Source organism: Triticum dicoccoides, chromosome 2A (genome assembly GCF_002162155.2).
Source record: "Triticum dicoccoides isolate Atlit2015 ecotype Zavitan chromosome 2A, WEW_v2.0, whole genome shotgun sequence".
Lineage (NCBI taxonomy): Eukaryota > Viridiplantae > Streptophyta > Magnoliopsida > Poales > Poaceae > Triticum > Triticum dicoccoides.
The window spans coordinates 281,784,972-281,798,595 of record NC_041382.1 but is presented as its reverse complement, the minus strand read 5'-3'; positions in this window follow the sequence as shown (position 1 = coordinate 281,798,595).

The window sequence follows — 13,624 nt, the reverse complement described above, 5'->3', positions numbered from 1 at the left end:
CCCCCCCCCCCGGGGCCAGTGCTCCTCTGAGTGTTGGTCCAAACGAGAGCCATGTGCAGCGCCCCCTCGGGGAAACTCGAGGTTTGGTTTTAGTTGTATGGAGAGCTCATCTGAGTGTGCCCTGAGAACGAGATATGTGCAGCTCCTATCGGGATTTGTCGGCACATTCGGGCGGTGTTGCTGGACTTGTTTTACCATTGTCGAGATGTCTTGTAACCTGGATGCCGAGTCTGATCGGAATGTCTTGGGAGAAGGAATATCCTTCGTTGACCGTGAGAGCTTGTGATGGGCTAAGTTAGGACACCCCTGTAGGGTTTTGAACTTTTGAAAGCCGTTCCCGTGGTTTGTTAATGTCCAGTTGTAGAAAACCTGAAGTTGATCTTAATTAAAATACATCAACCACGTGTGTAACCGTGATGGTCTCTTCTCGGCGGAGTTCAGGAAGTGAACACGGTGTTGGAGTTATGCTTGACGTAGGTTGCTCTAGGATCACTTCTTGATCATACTTTTATCGACTGTGCTTTGCCTTCTATTCTCGCTCTCATTTGCGTTGTTAGCCACCAAATATGCTAGTCACTTGCTGCAGTTCCACCTCATACCTTTACCTTACCCATAAGCTTAAATAGTCTTGATCGCGAGGGTGTGAGATTGCTGAGTCCCTGTGGCTCACAGTTACTTCCAAAACCAGTTTGCAGGTGCCGATGTAACCGAGCAGGTGACGCAACCAAGCTCAAGGAGGAGCTCGATGAAGATCTTGTCCTTTGTGTTGTTTCGTGCTAGTTGACCAGTAGTGGAGCCCAGTCGGGACGATCGGGGATCTGTGTAGCATTTGGGGTAGTCTTCTTTTATTTTGGTTCCATAGTCGGACCTTGATTGTATCTGGTTGATGTAATGCTTTATTCATGCAATTGTGTGAAGTAGCGATTGTAAGCCAACTATGTATCTCTTTCCCTTATGTATTTAATGGGTTGTGTGAAGATTACCTCACTTGCGACATTGCTTTTAATGCGGTTATGCCTCTAAGTTGTGCTTCGACATGTGGGAGATATAGCCGCAACGAGGGCGTTACAGGATACAAAGGGCTGAGTAAGATGGACAAAAAAGTTCCAGGTTCCATAGATGATCAGCTATGCTGTTTTCCGCATGGGTACGTGCTCTGTTCGCAATCCGTCAAAGCATTCCTCCAATATTCTCACTTCCTCGATGTATGCCTTCATCAATGGACTTTGGTAAGCCTTGTTGACTTGGCTCACCACAAGCTATGAATCTCCTCGAATGATTAGCTTCTTAATTCCCAATTCTGTTGCAATCCTGAGCCCAGCAAGGAGCCCTTCATACTCTGATGTATTGTTGGTTGCCTCTTCTCGGGCAAAATACATCTAGACGATGTACTTCAAGTGCTCCCCGGAGGGGGCGACAAGAAGCACGCCAACCCTTGCACCTTACAGGGAAAAGGCACCATCGAAATACATGATCCATTCTTGGGGTGATTCCTTGCCGAGGATAATTGTCTCTGTCACTTCCTCATTAGGGGTTGGCGTCCATTCTGCGATAAACTCTGCCAATTCCCTGCTCTGCATTGTTGACATTCTCTCGAACTTCAAACCAAAACTGGATAACTCCAAAGCCCACTACACTATTCTGCCGGCAGCCTCAGGGTTTCGGAGTATCCTTTGCAACGGGAAGCGAGTGACAACCGTGATCTCATGGGCTTGGAAGTAGTGGTGCAGTTTCCTTGAGGCCATGATGAGACCAAAGATCAAGTTTTGCACTCTAGAGTACCTCGATCTAGCCCTCTGTAACAAGGAGCTGACGAAGTACAATAGGCGCTGCACCACTTTCTTCCCTACCGTGTCCTTGCGGTTGCTCTCGTTGCCATGTTCATTGCTGTTTCGATCCTTTTCTGACTCTGTCGGTTCTTGCTCACTCTTTGCCTCATCTACCTCCCGCTGCACCACCAAGGCCACACTAACCACTTGGTTGGTTGCCGCTAAGTATAGCAGCAGAAATTCATGTGGTTTGGGAGCAACCAGGGTAGGCACAGAGGATAGGTAGGTCTTAAACTCTTGCAAAGCTGCATCTGCTTCCGGAGTCCACTTCATGGGTCCTGCCTTCTTCAAAATTTTGAAGAATGACAGGGCACGCTCGGCAGACTTGGAGATGAATCTTCTTAGCGCGGCAATGCACCCTGTCAGACGCCTCACATCCTTGACAGTCCTTGGTGCTTGGATCTGCTCGATAGCTTGAATGTTGTCCGGATTGGCTTCGATCCCCCGATGGGACACAAAGAACCCAAGCAGCTTGCTGGAGGGAACGCCAAAAACACACTTCTCCGGGTTGAGCTTCAAGTTGATCTTGCGCAAATTAGCAAATGTTTCCTCCAAATCCTGAATAAGGGTGGCTCTATCCTTGGTATTAACCACAATATCATCCATATAAGCTTCGATGTTTCTACGGAGTTGTGGCTCAAAACCAATCTGGACTGCCCTTGCAAAAGTGGACCAGACACTCTTTAATCCGAATGGCATGCGGATAAAACAGTATGTACCACATGGAGTGATGAACGATGTCTTCTCTTCATCTTCCTTGGACATGAAGATCTAAGGATCACAACCTGAAGTGGAATCCACAATCTGATCGATACGCGGCAAGGGAAACGGGTCTTTCGGGCAGGCCTTGTTGAGATGTGTGAAATCTATGCAAAGCCTCCACTTCCAGTTAGTCTTCCGGACTACCAGTGGATTTGCCAACCACGTGCGGTGCAGCACTCCTCTAACCAAACCAGCTGCCTCAAGTTTCTTGATTTCTTCCTTAATGAACTACTACCTCTCCAAGGCCTGCTTCCAGACTTTCTGCTTGACAGGTCGGGCACGTGGGCAGACAGCAAGGTGGTGCTCAATTACCTCCCTGGGAACACCGGGGATATCAGATGGCTGCTAGGCAAACACATCGATATTCGCCTGCGGGAAGGCAATGAGTGTGCTTTCCTGTTTGTCATCGAGGGTGGCTCTGATACTAAAAGTACCATCAGTGCAAGCCAGCCCTGTTGGGACCTTCTTCACTTGGGGTGAAGTGACCTTGGATCTTTTGCTTTTGGAACATTCCGGCACGTCGTCAACGGGTGTCGTGCACTCGGTTGGGGAACGCTTCCTGGACTCTTTGCTGGAGTCCCTACAATCCTTCTTCTTTCCTTTGTCCTCCTTGGCGGGAACCGCTGCTGCCACTACCTCTGTTGTGACTACGTCCCGATACATCTTGTCGACACAAATGATTGCATCCTTCTCATCTGATGGGATGGTAATGTCCCCCAAAGGCCCAGGCATCTTCAAGGTGTTGTAGGCATAGTGGGATGCCACCATGAATCTAGCTAGAGCTGGGCATCCAAGAATCCCATTGTACGGCAGGGGGAGGTCAACCACATCAAACACAATCTTCTCAGTCCAGTAGTTCAGCTCTTCCCCAAATATCATCAGCAACGTGATCTTTCCCTTAGGATGACTCCTGTCGGGATTAACTCCTTGAAACATATCTGTAGCCTCTAGCTCATCCTCTACTATCTGAAGTCTGCTAATAACTGCCGGGGAGATCAGATTCAACCCGGCCCTGCCATCCACAAACATCTTTGTGACCTTGAGGTTGTGAACTGTTGGAGAGACCAACAACGGCAAACATCCTACCACAGTGGTACAGCTAGGATGATCCTCTTCGTCAAAGATGATGGGTGTGCGGGACCATTTGAGCGGCTTCCGCGCCTCTGGCGCTGGTTCCACGGCATTGACTTCTCGTGCACACTGCTTGAGCTAGCGGTGAGAGGCGTGCAGAGATGCACCCCCGTCAATGCACAGGGCATCAGTGGCCTTCTGAAACTCCTGCTCACTAGTTTCCTCTTCATCCCCTCCATCACTCTCATCATCACAAACTTCCTTCTCTCGACCTCTACTGGGCTTTCCTTGGTTTCGAAAGGGTTTGCCAGGGTGATTTACTTCATCGCCTCGGCCCTTACCGCTAGCAACATTCTGACCCTTTTTGTTGTCACACTTCTCATACTCTGCTCTCTGTCTCTTGACAAGCTACTCAACTTGATAGCACTCTTGAAGGTCGTGGACTTTGGCCCGATGAATCTTGTAATACAACCCATCATATTTCCCAGCTTTCTCGGCAGCCGCGGCTTCTGGAGTCAGTGCACACAGCAGATTCCTTGCTAGGGGCTCGGCCTTGGCCTTCCTGCAGGTACTACGCGTACCCAATCCTTCAACAATCATTACTGCCTTATCCTTCCGCTTCTTACTGCGCTTCTTGCTCTTCTTCTGACTAGTTGGCTCATCATCATCCTCTAAATCGACATTGATGCAATCTTCCTCTCCGAGCAACTTCCTTCCCTCCTTCATCCGAGCACACTTATCCACCAAGGTGTACATTTCCTTCACAATCTTGGGCAATCGCACGTTCATCTTGGAATGAATCCGGCGGTTGCGCACATTGGACTCGAAGGCAGCTATCACAGCTGTTGGATGGATATTCGGGATGTTTCTATGAACTTTGTTGAATCTCTATAGATAATTACAGAGGGTTTCTCCTTCCTTCTGCTGAAGAAGCTGCAAGTCGCCGGGCCTGCCCGGCTCTTGATGGTCGCTAGTGAAGGCACCAATGAACTCATGGCACAGGTCGGCCCATGACAAAATGGAGTTCTCTGATAGGTGCATCAGCTAAGACCTCACATTGGACTTGAGACCCAAAGGGAATTAGTTGGAAAACACCTTCTCATCTCTTCCCCCGATAGCCTGAACAATGATGGTGTAGATGCTTAGGAACTCTGCTGGGTTTAGCCTCCCATCGTACTTCTCATACATCTCTGGCTTGAATGTGCGATCAGATGGCCAACAGACTTTCCGTAGCTCACAAGTAAAGGTAGGGCATCCAACCTCAAAAGGTAGGCGCCCGCCAATACCGAGCGTGGGTTCGTCGATGTCTGGGCCATCGCACCCATCGGTCCGGCGGTGGTCGCCACAACGCTACTCTACAACGACGCGCGTGTCCCCCCCCCCACCTATCCTCTGGGGCCTGCCATTGGCCTGGACTTGCTCCAGGGTCAGAAGATGCCATCGAGTCTTTGTTGGGGTCTCGATTCTGCTGTGCTTACGCTGGCTGTCGTGGAGGGGACTGCACCATGGGGGTGGCCCCTTCCGTGTGGCCAGCAGCATGAGCTATTGTCACCTCTTGGGGAGGCCGAGGCGGTCCAGCTTGCTGTGAGCCCCCAGCTTTGGTGAAACAGAGCAGACTTTGGATGGTGGCACACCATTCGTCCATCTGCTCGGCCACTGCCGGAAACCTCAGCAGTAGCTAAGCCCGTGCCATGGCCTCCGACGCTGTGCTTGGCATGGGTGATGATGAAGTAGATCATGCCGTCGCTTGGCTCCTGACAGTGCCAGCAGCGGCAGCACCGCTCCCCTGCTGCAGCGGAGCAATCACCTGAATGGCAGGGCGGTGCGGTGAAGGCGCTCGAGGGCCAGCGGCTCCGTCGGGTGCAACAACTTGGTCGACCCGTCCCGGGGGAGGCGCCTGCGCTGCGGTCGCTCCCATGATGGGGGCGGCCGGAGGGCGACGGTCTACCCCGTTCCAAGCGCCATTGTTGCGGTTGTGCCCATCAGCGAGAGGAGGGGGCACGGATAGAGTAACCCCCTCACCCGTACCTTGGGGAGCATGGCCGTCGGGGCGTTGCTGATGCTATTCTCCTCCAATGTCTCCTGCTCCTGTGTTGGCCGCAGGGGAAGTGGTGACAATGCCGCCTGCTCCGACCATGTCCCCAGCAGTGTCCACGTCCTCGCGCGCCTCCGCATCCCCTGCGGCATTAGAGGCCGCGGGCGGTGGAGCCTTCGAGGTGGATGGATTGGCCGAAGCACCAGGTTTCTTCTTGGGTGCCATGGTCGATGGCGTGATCGAAGGTGAAGATGGTGATGAAGATGACGCGCTACACACACCTTCAAGTTCGGGAAAGCGATCCCCCTACCTGGTGCGCCAAAGATGTCGTGGGAAACCACGACCACCTATGGGACCAGAGGGCCCCTTGCTGGTTCGGTGGGGGGACATCGCGTTGCACAAAGAGCAGACGAGGGTGTGGCAGCACGGCAGAGATCACGCAGCAAATTTTCCCCCGGTTCGGGCCGCCGTGAGGCATAAAACCCTACTCCTTCTTTGGTGGATTGATGGTGGAATGATGGTGGTGGTGCATAGTACACTTGCCCGGCGTGGCAATGGCTACGCGCGTATGGGGGTGTGAGTTATCCAACCTTCTAACCCTTTCTACAGTTGCCATGGGCCTCCTTTTATAGATTAAGGGGTCACCACAATGGCAAAGTAGTCATTCTGCATTGAAAAGATAGCAGACAGTGCTATCATACCTAACTCTGCAGGCTGATAGGGCGCATTAAATGCACCACTCAACGCCACATCGTTGGTTGGCCGGCAATCCTTGCCAGGCTATCTCTCCAGCTCCACGCCTGCTCGCTTGACACGTCGCAAGACAGGTGTCATCTGTAGGCATTTCCTGTAGAAAGAGGCGGCCATGTGGTGAATGTCTGCCACTTAGTCACTTTGCGGCTTGACACCGCATTGCTTGACGACGTGGGTCATGGCGGAGTGGTTGGTGAGGTGGTTTTGCCTTCCTGAGTCCCGGCAGGCCCTGCCGAGATGTCTTGTGCGCGTTCTTCTGGGGTGACCCCGTCCTTGGCGAGCTCGCCTGCTCGGCAATGGAGGCTTTTCTCCTGGTGGTGTCTTGCTTCTCTGGCTTGACTTTGGTCGTCTTGATCTGCATGTTGGTTCTTCGATGCTCTTGGTTCCTTGTACTCTGACTCGGGTTGGTGAATTAATCTTGCTCCCGTGCATGTGCAACAGACCCAGGGTTTGTTGCACCGACACTTGGTAAGAATGGGTGGCCTTGCTGCTCGCGCATGTCCCGCCGAGCCTGCGAGGTGGATAGGATGCACGCGTCCCATCGAGCCTGCGCGGCGGACTGCTCGCACATGTCCCGTCGAGCCTACACGGAGGACTTCTCGCGCTTGTCCCGTCTAATCAAAAAACTGCACACACGCCACCGAGTATGGTTAAATTTTGACACGGTCATATAATACAACCGTTTACGATATTAATGTGTCAGCTATTTGTTTCAAAAAGGACTTCGTTGGCTATTAATGTGTGTGCCTTGTCTCAAACTGGATTTTTTTTACCATGGCATATATGTGCCATGTCATGAACCATGCCAAGTTTCATGTTTTTTGGTGAGTTTTTGATTTACTGGGATTTAAAACCAAGATTCTCAATGTTTCAAGACAATGAGAAGTTTGTAATTCATTCACATTCCTTAAATCAGACCTAAACATGCTCTCAATGACACATATATGATTTCCAACCCATTTTTCTTCACTAGAGCATGTGCTTGTCGTTCAATTTTGAATTATGGACTACATTAAATGCCTAGAAAACTTAATTAATATATACAATGGCCAAACGAACCCTGAATAGTTTCAAATTTTAGCACGACACTCCTGTTATTCTATGTTGCCTGTAAAAAACAAAATTCAAGGCAAGAAGAGGCGGCGATTATCGTTTCTCCCACAAGAGGGGCATGTTTCTCTATCGGAACCACGAGGGTTGCGAGAAGTTTCGGTTCGGAAGAGGCTTGTAATATAGCTTCACCCAAATTAGACAATTATATGTACCATGTAGTGACACCATGCCAAGTTTCATGATTTTCTGGTGAGTTTTGGATTTACAGAGATTTAAAAACTGAGATTCGCAATGTTTGTGGCCAAGCCAGGACAGTGAGACGGTTGAATTCATTCACATTCGTTCCATGGGACCTAAACATGCACCCCAAGGACACATGTACATTTTTTCTAGCCATTTTGGCGCACTGAAGCATGTATTTGTAGTTCAGATTTGAATTATGGACATTAAATGTCTAGAAAACTCAATTAATCTTGACCTAATATTAGAAGACGGAGGCTTTCATAGTTCTTCATATGTCTATTAGCTTTTTAGTCTTTCCACATACGTTTATTAGTTAACAATTCGTTCCGTTTATTGGGCCTTCTGCTGGCAGGCGCTGTATTTGGCCCATATTAGAGCTTAACCCGTGTTGTCTCCTCCTCACAGATAGGTCTCTCCCCAAATTCTAATTTTTCAATACCAATTTAGTCCCGCCTCGCTAAGTTACATCTATTCTATTCATTTTATATATGTACAGAAGTTATCACGAGGATCAAGCCGCACTAGAAGAGAAGGGACCGAAGGAAAGGGAACATAGTGAAAGAGGAATTAAACTCCCAAATGTGTAAAGAGAGAAGTAAATGGAACGGGCGGAGTGCTACTGCAGACGGGAGCTGTGCACGGGGGTGCTCAGCCCACGCGATGGTGCTGGCCATGGGCGCCTGTGGCTGGAGGGGAGGTACATAGGAGAAGCGATGGTGGCCATGGTGGGCGCTGGTGGTCACGTAGGAGGCACACATGAGAAGAAATGGTGTGTCCGAACAGAGGAGAAGGGGCGCAAGGGAAGGTTCGGTCGCGGCGGGGAAGAAGCGGCTCGCCCCGCGAGATCGGGTGAGGCAGGGAGCCCTGGCAGCGGTGGGTGCGCGCGTGGATGTGTCGCGTGGCATGGAAGGAAGGGGAGGGTTGGTCGGGTGGGCGAGGAAGAAGCGGCTCGTGGAATGGGGCAAAGGAGACGCGAGGCAGGTGTGCCCTGGCAGCGGCGGGTGCGCCTCGTGGGGATCGAGCGGGGGCGAGGATCGATCTCCCTGGCTTATTTTTTTAGGGAAACGATCTCCCTACCTTGTCCACTAGGGTTAGCGGGGGGGGTACAACTGGCCCGTTTGTCTAGTTTGGCCAATTGAGGTCGGCTGGCACTATTCACTAGGCCGGCCCACTCCACTGCGCATTTCCATTTTTAAAAAAAGAAAATAGAGAAGAAGAGAAAAGAAAATGGGCAATGCTACGAGTCCGTCGAATGATAAACTGATAAGCTCAGCCGCCTCGGCAACTGTCGCATGCCGCCCGAAACACCGTCCGATCTACCGTCCCAGCCAATTGGGCGCATTCACAACAGCTAGCTTGTTGCGCTCATGGCTTTGCAACAAGGACCTTGTTGCAAAGGTCCACTGAGACATCATCACTGCCCCGCAATGGCCTGAGTACCTCGGCCATGGAGCGTTTCCGGCCGCCGGAATCGATGTACCTCCTCCAAACCAGCAGCCCGATCAGTTGTCTCTACTCCAGCACGACAACGATGAAATCTCATGCCGGGCACTCCTCTGACGATTTCTGCAATCGAAGCTATGTTTCTGAAACATGGGTCTTGTTGTAATACTTGCCCTAACGTGGGACGCTCTTTCTGCGTTTTCTGCAACCGGGGCTATGTTTCCGAAACAATACCCTTGTTGTAGAAGTGAAAATATTGATCGTCGAACCATTTTTCTTCTTTCTGAAACAAGACCTATGTTGCGGAAACTTTCTGAAACTAGACTGTTACCGAAATAAGAACTTCACCATCAAACACTTTTTTTCTTTCTGAAACAAGATCTTTGTTGCAGAAAGCTTTTGAAACAAGACGCTTGTTGTAAAAAAAACTAGTTGCGCGGGACTTGTCACCAGTGCGAGCACTCGATCAAAATCAATCTGACAGCTACACAGGCGGCGGATGTTGTGCGGGCATCAGCCGGCTGAAGGTTAGCATTTTCCAAAGAAAATATCCCCTCCAATATTTTCCGATTGAGCTGAGAATTTGCATGTGGCTACTATGAAATATATCAAAGCTACACAAATTGAATTGGAGTAATGGAGAATAGAGCATGAACTAAAAAATAGAAACAAAAGGGATTTAAATTGCAAGTGTGTTGACGGGTAATTTTGAAATAATGGAATAATAGTTTGGGGTGTTACAACAAGCATGAATCCATGAAGGTGTTGCACGGATGTGGGGTACGAGATGTGTGTATCTATTTTGGAGAAAACCTTATACGCGAAATGCTTGTGTTTGGACCAAGTTCAAATAATGCAAAAAATTGCATTCGAATATTAAGAAGCATCTCACTCCATCCAATGATAGCGCAAAGCTAAAGGAGGCACCGTTGGAGACATGATTGTGGTGTCGCATTTTTTGTCATTGTGAACCACAGAAATCCTACCATCATGGACGACTGTGGTGAACATTAAAAGTGGCAACATAAATGACTCACTAAAAATGTACCATGATTTTTTTCTTTCGGCTCAATGCACAAACACATTATTGATGCATGCAAAGATTAAAAAAATTTGTAAACACAATACAGACATAGATGCTCACAAGTCACAAGCACGTACATATACTCGCCCCTATGAATTCACACACACATATCATGCCGTTATTAACACCTCCGAGAGACTGAGCTGACGAGTTTTGAGATCGAGTAAGTGACCACAAGCGCTTCATTATCGATGTGAACTCATCTCCCACTGAAAAAAATTGTCTTTATGCGACACCAATCCGTCAAACCTGGGGTTTAATCCCTGGTGGGATTAATGTACCACTGCCCTCCTAACCATCCAACTGGAGGTTGCTTCTCAGCATCAAAGAGAAAGTGACCAATACAGGTAAAGATTCATACTTATTCAATGGCCATGTATGCATGCATTACAGTAATAGACACTAAAGCATGATATGTATTTCTTTTGTACCTCGACATGTGCATCTGTGTCCCCACCATGTTGTGTTGATTTGTGTTTTGGTGGACAAATCAATTTGCTTCCCCGTTGCAACACACGGGCATATGTGCTAGTGAACAAAAAAGGTCAAACAAACCCTGAATAATTTCAAAGTTCAGCGTGAATCTCCCTTTGTTCCTTGTTGCGCGTAGAAGAAATATGAGGCTAGAAGAGGGAGCGATTATCATTTTCCCACAAGGGGACATGTTTCCCTATCAAAACCGTGAGGGTTCTTGCGACAGGCTCCGGTTTGCAAGAGGTTTGTAATAAAGTTGGGCCCAAATTGGCAATGTTTTTACCATGACATATATGTGCCATGACGTGACACCATGCCACCTTTGATGAATTTATGGTGAGTTTTGGATTTATGGGGATTTAAAAATCAAGATTCCAAAAGTTTGAGGACGAGCCAAGACGCCGGTACGGTTGTAATTCATTCCCATTCTTGGCATGGGGCCTAAACATGCACCCAAGGACACATGTATAATTTTTCTAGCCATTTTGATGAACTGGAGCATGTATTTGTAGTTCAGATTTGAATTATGGACATTAAATTCCTAGGAAACTCAATTAGTGTATAAAAAGGCCAAACAAACCCTACATAAGTTTAAATTTTAGCATGGATGTCATGTCGTTCCATGTTGCCCATAGAATAAAATAAAAGGCGAAAAGAGGAAGTGATTATGTTTCGCCACAAGGGGAACATGTTTCCCTATCGGAACCACGAGGCTTCTTTGAGAGAAGCTCCGGTTTGTAATAAAGCTTGGCCCAAATTGGACAATGTTTTTACCACGACATATATGTGCCATGACGCGACAGCATGCCAACTTTCATGACTTTCTGGTGGGTTTTGGATTTACAGGGATTTAAAAACCTAGATTCCAAATGTTTGAGGAAGAGCCAGGACGCCGGTACAGTTGTAATTCGTCCCCATTCCTGGCATGGGACCTAAACATGCACCCAAGGACACATGTATAATTTTTCTAGCCATTTTGGTGAACTGGAGCATGTATTTGAAGTTCAGATTTTAATTATGGACATTAAATGCCTAGGAAACTCAATTAGTGTATAAAAAGGTCAAACAAACCCTACATGAGTTTAAATTTTAGCACGGATATCATGTCGTTCGATGTTGCCCGTAGAAGAAAATACAAGGCGAAAAGAGGCAGTGATTATCGTTTCGCCCACAAGGGGGACATGTTTCCCTATCGGAACCACGAGGCTTCTTTGAGAGAAGCTCCAGATTGTAAGATGCTTTTAATAAAACTTGCGCCAAAATGGACGAAAAAAATTCCTAGACATATATGTGCCATGTCGTGACACCATGCCAAATTTAACGATATTCATGTGAGTTTTGGATTTACGGGATTTAAAAACCGAGATTTTTCTCACGAAATGTTTTCAAATAGCACACGGTTCACTCACGAAAGTCGTTTGCCTACCAAACTGTGGCCGATGTCCCCTCCCCTGCTGCGTGTGTGATCTGAGTTGTGCGTTCTGATTGGCCAGAACCCAAACCCCACGGATCGTATGTTTGCACCATTGGATACTCCCAGATCGAACGGCAACCCTCAGCCCTTTCGACAGCACATGTAGTACATGGGTAAGCACCATGCGCATGCATCGTGCTAGCTCACACTTCCTTCTCTACTTCATTTTCTAAACAGGCTACCGTTTCCCGCCACTCCTCTCATCGGTTTCCCGCCTCTTCTCCCATCGTTTTCCCACTACCAGTGTCAGTTCTCATTGAATGCTAGGCGGTGACACACCGGCCATGTAAATATCACACACAGTTTCTAAAAGCACAAATGTGTGTGATAGGGGGGAGTAGGTCCCATAGGGTGACCAGCATGAAACGCCTTAAAGGCAAGTAGGCAATTCCTATCAGCAAGGGGCTGCTCCCCATCCTATACCCTAGTCGAATGGAACACAAAAGTTAAGCGTGCTCGGGCTGGGGTAGTCCAAGGATGGGTGACCCAGTGAGAAGTTGCATATCTCAAGCTTCATTTATCTCTATAATGACAGTGTCATGGCGATTATATAAACCTGGGGATCCTTGTTTTGCTAATTTGTAGACTATGTTCTTATTGATTATTTTTTGCTCTAAAATAATTAAAGAATGATTGACTCTATAGTGACATGTCATGGTGATTATATAAACCTTTTTCAGGTCGCATGCAGGGCATAGGGGGCAGGGTGCTTTGATCGAGCATGTCTCCCTTGTGCGGTTTATAGATGCTGCACATATCTGTGGGCTCCCCGAGGTATATATATTATCCTTTACCGATAATGAGGGGGGCCACACAATCTACCCCTTTGACCCAACAACAAGAGGGGTTTGACCATGATGGTTTCCTATCGATACTAGTAAGGTACACGTGCATTGCACACATGAGATTTGGTAACCAAATTACGAATAAATACCACACTATAGCATGTAAGCTTTGAGTCATATATGCATGATGTAGATGTATGTTTAATTCTTATAGTTCATCTCATTCAAAATCAATTAGTTTTATAAAAGAAAAAAGTATTTTAATATTAATGGAATTGTGCATTGTAAAGCATAAAGTAAAAAACAAATAGTGACAATTCATTTCGAAAAAAAAGTTTGGAATTAAGATATGTAAGGTCCTAGAACAAAGGAGAAGTGCTTGTGTTTTGAGGTTTGTGCATTATGCTTGAGTTCAAGCATGGAGTCTTCTAGATTGTACATGTGGCAGAATCTGGTGGAATGTAGATAATATCCAACGGCTAGTAGTGCTCGGATTTGCCATCTCTGTACCATCGGATTGGCTTCATCCAACGACCAACTTTCAAAGTTATTCGCACACTATATAGGGGTATAGATGTGTGCCATGCTAGACCAAATAAAGTTTGAGCGCATGCATGG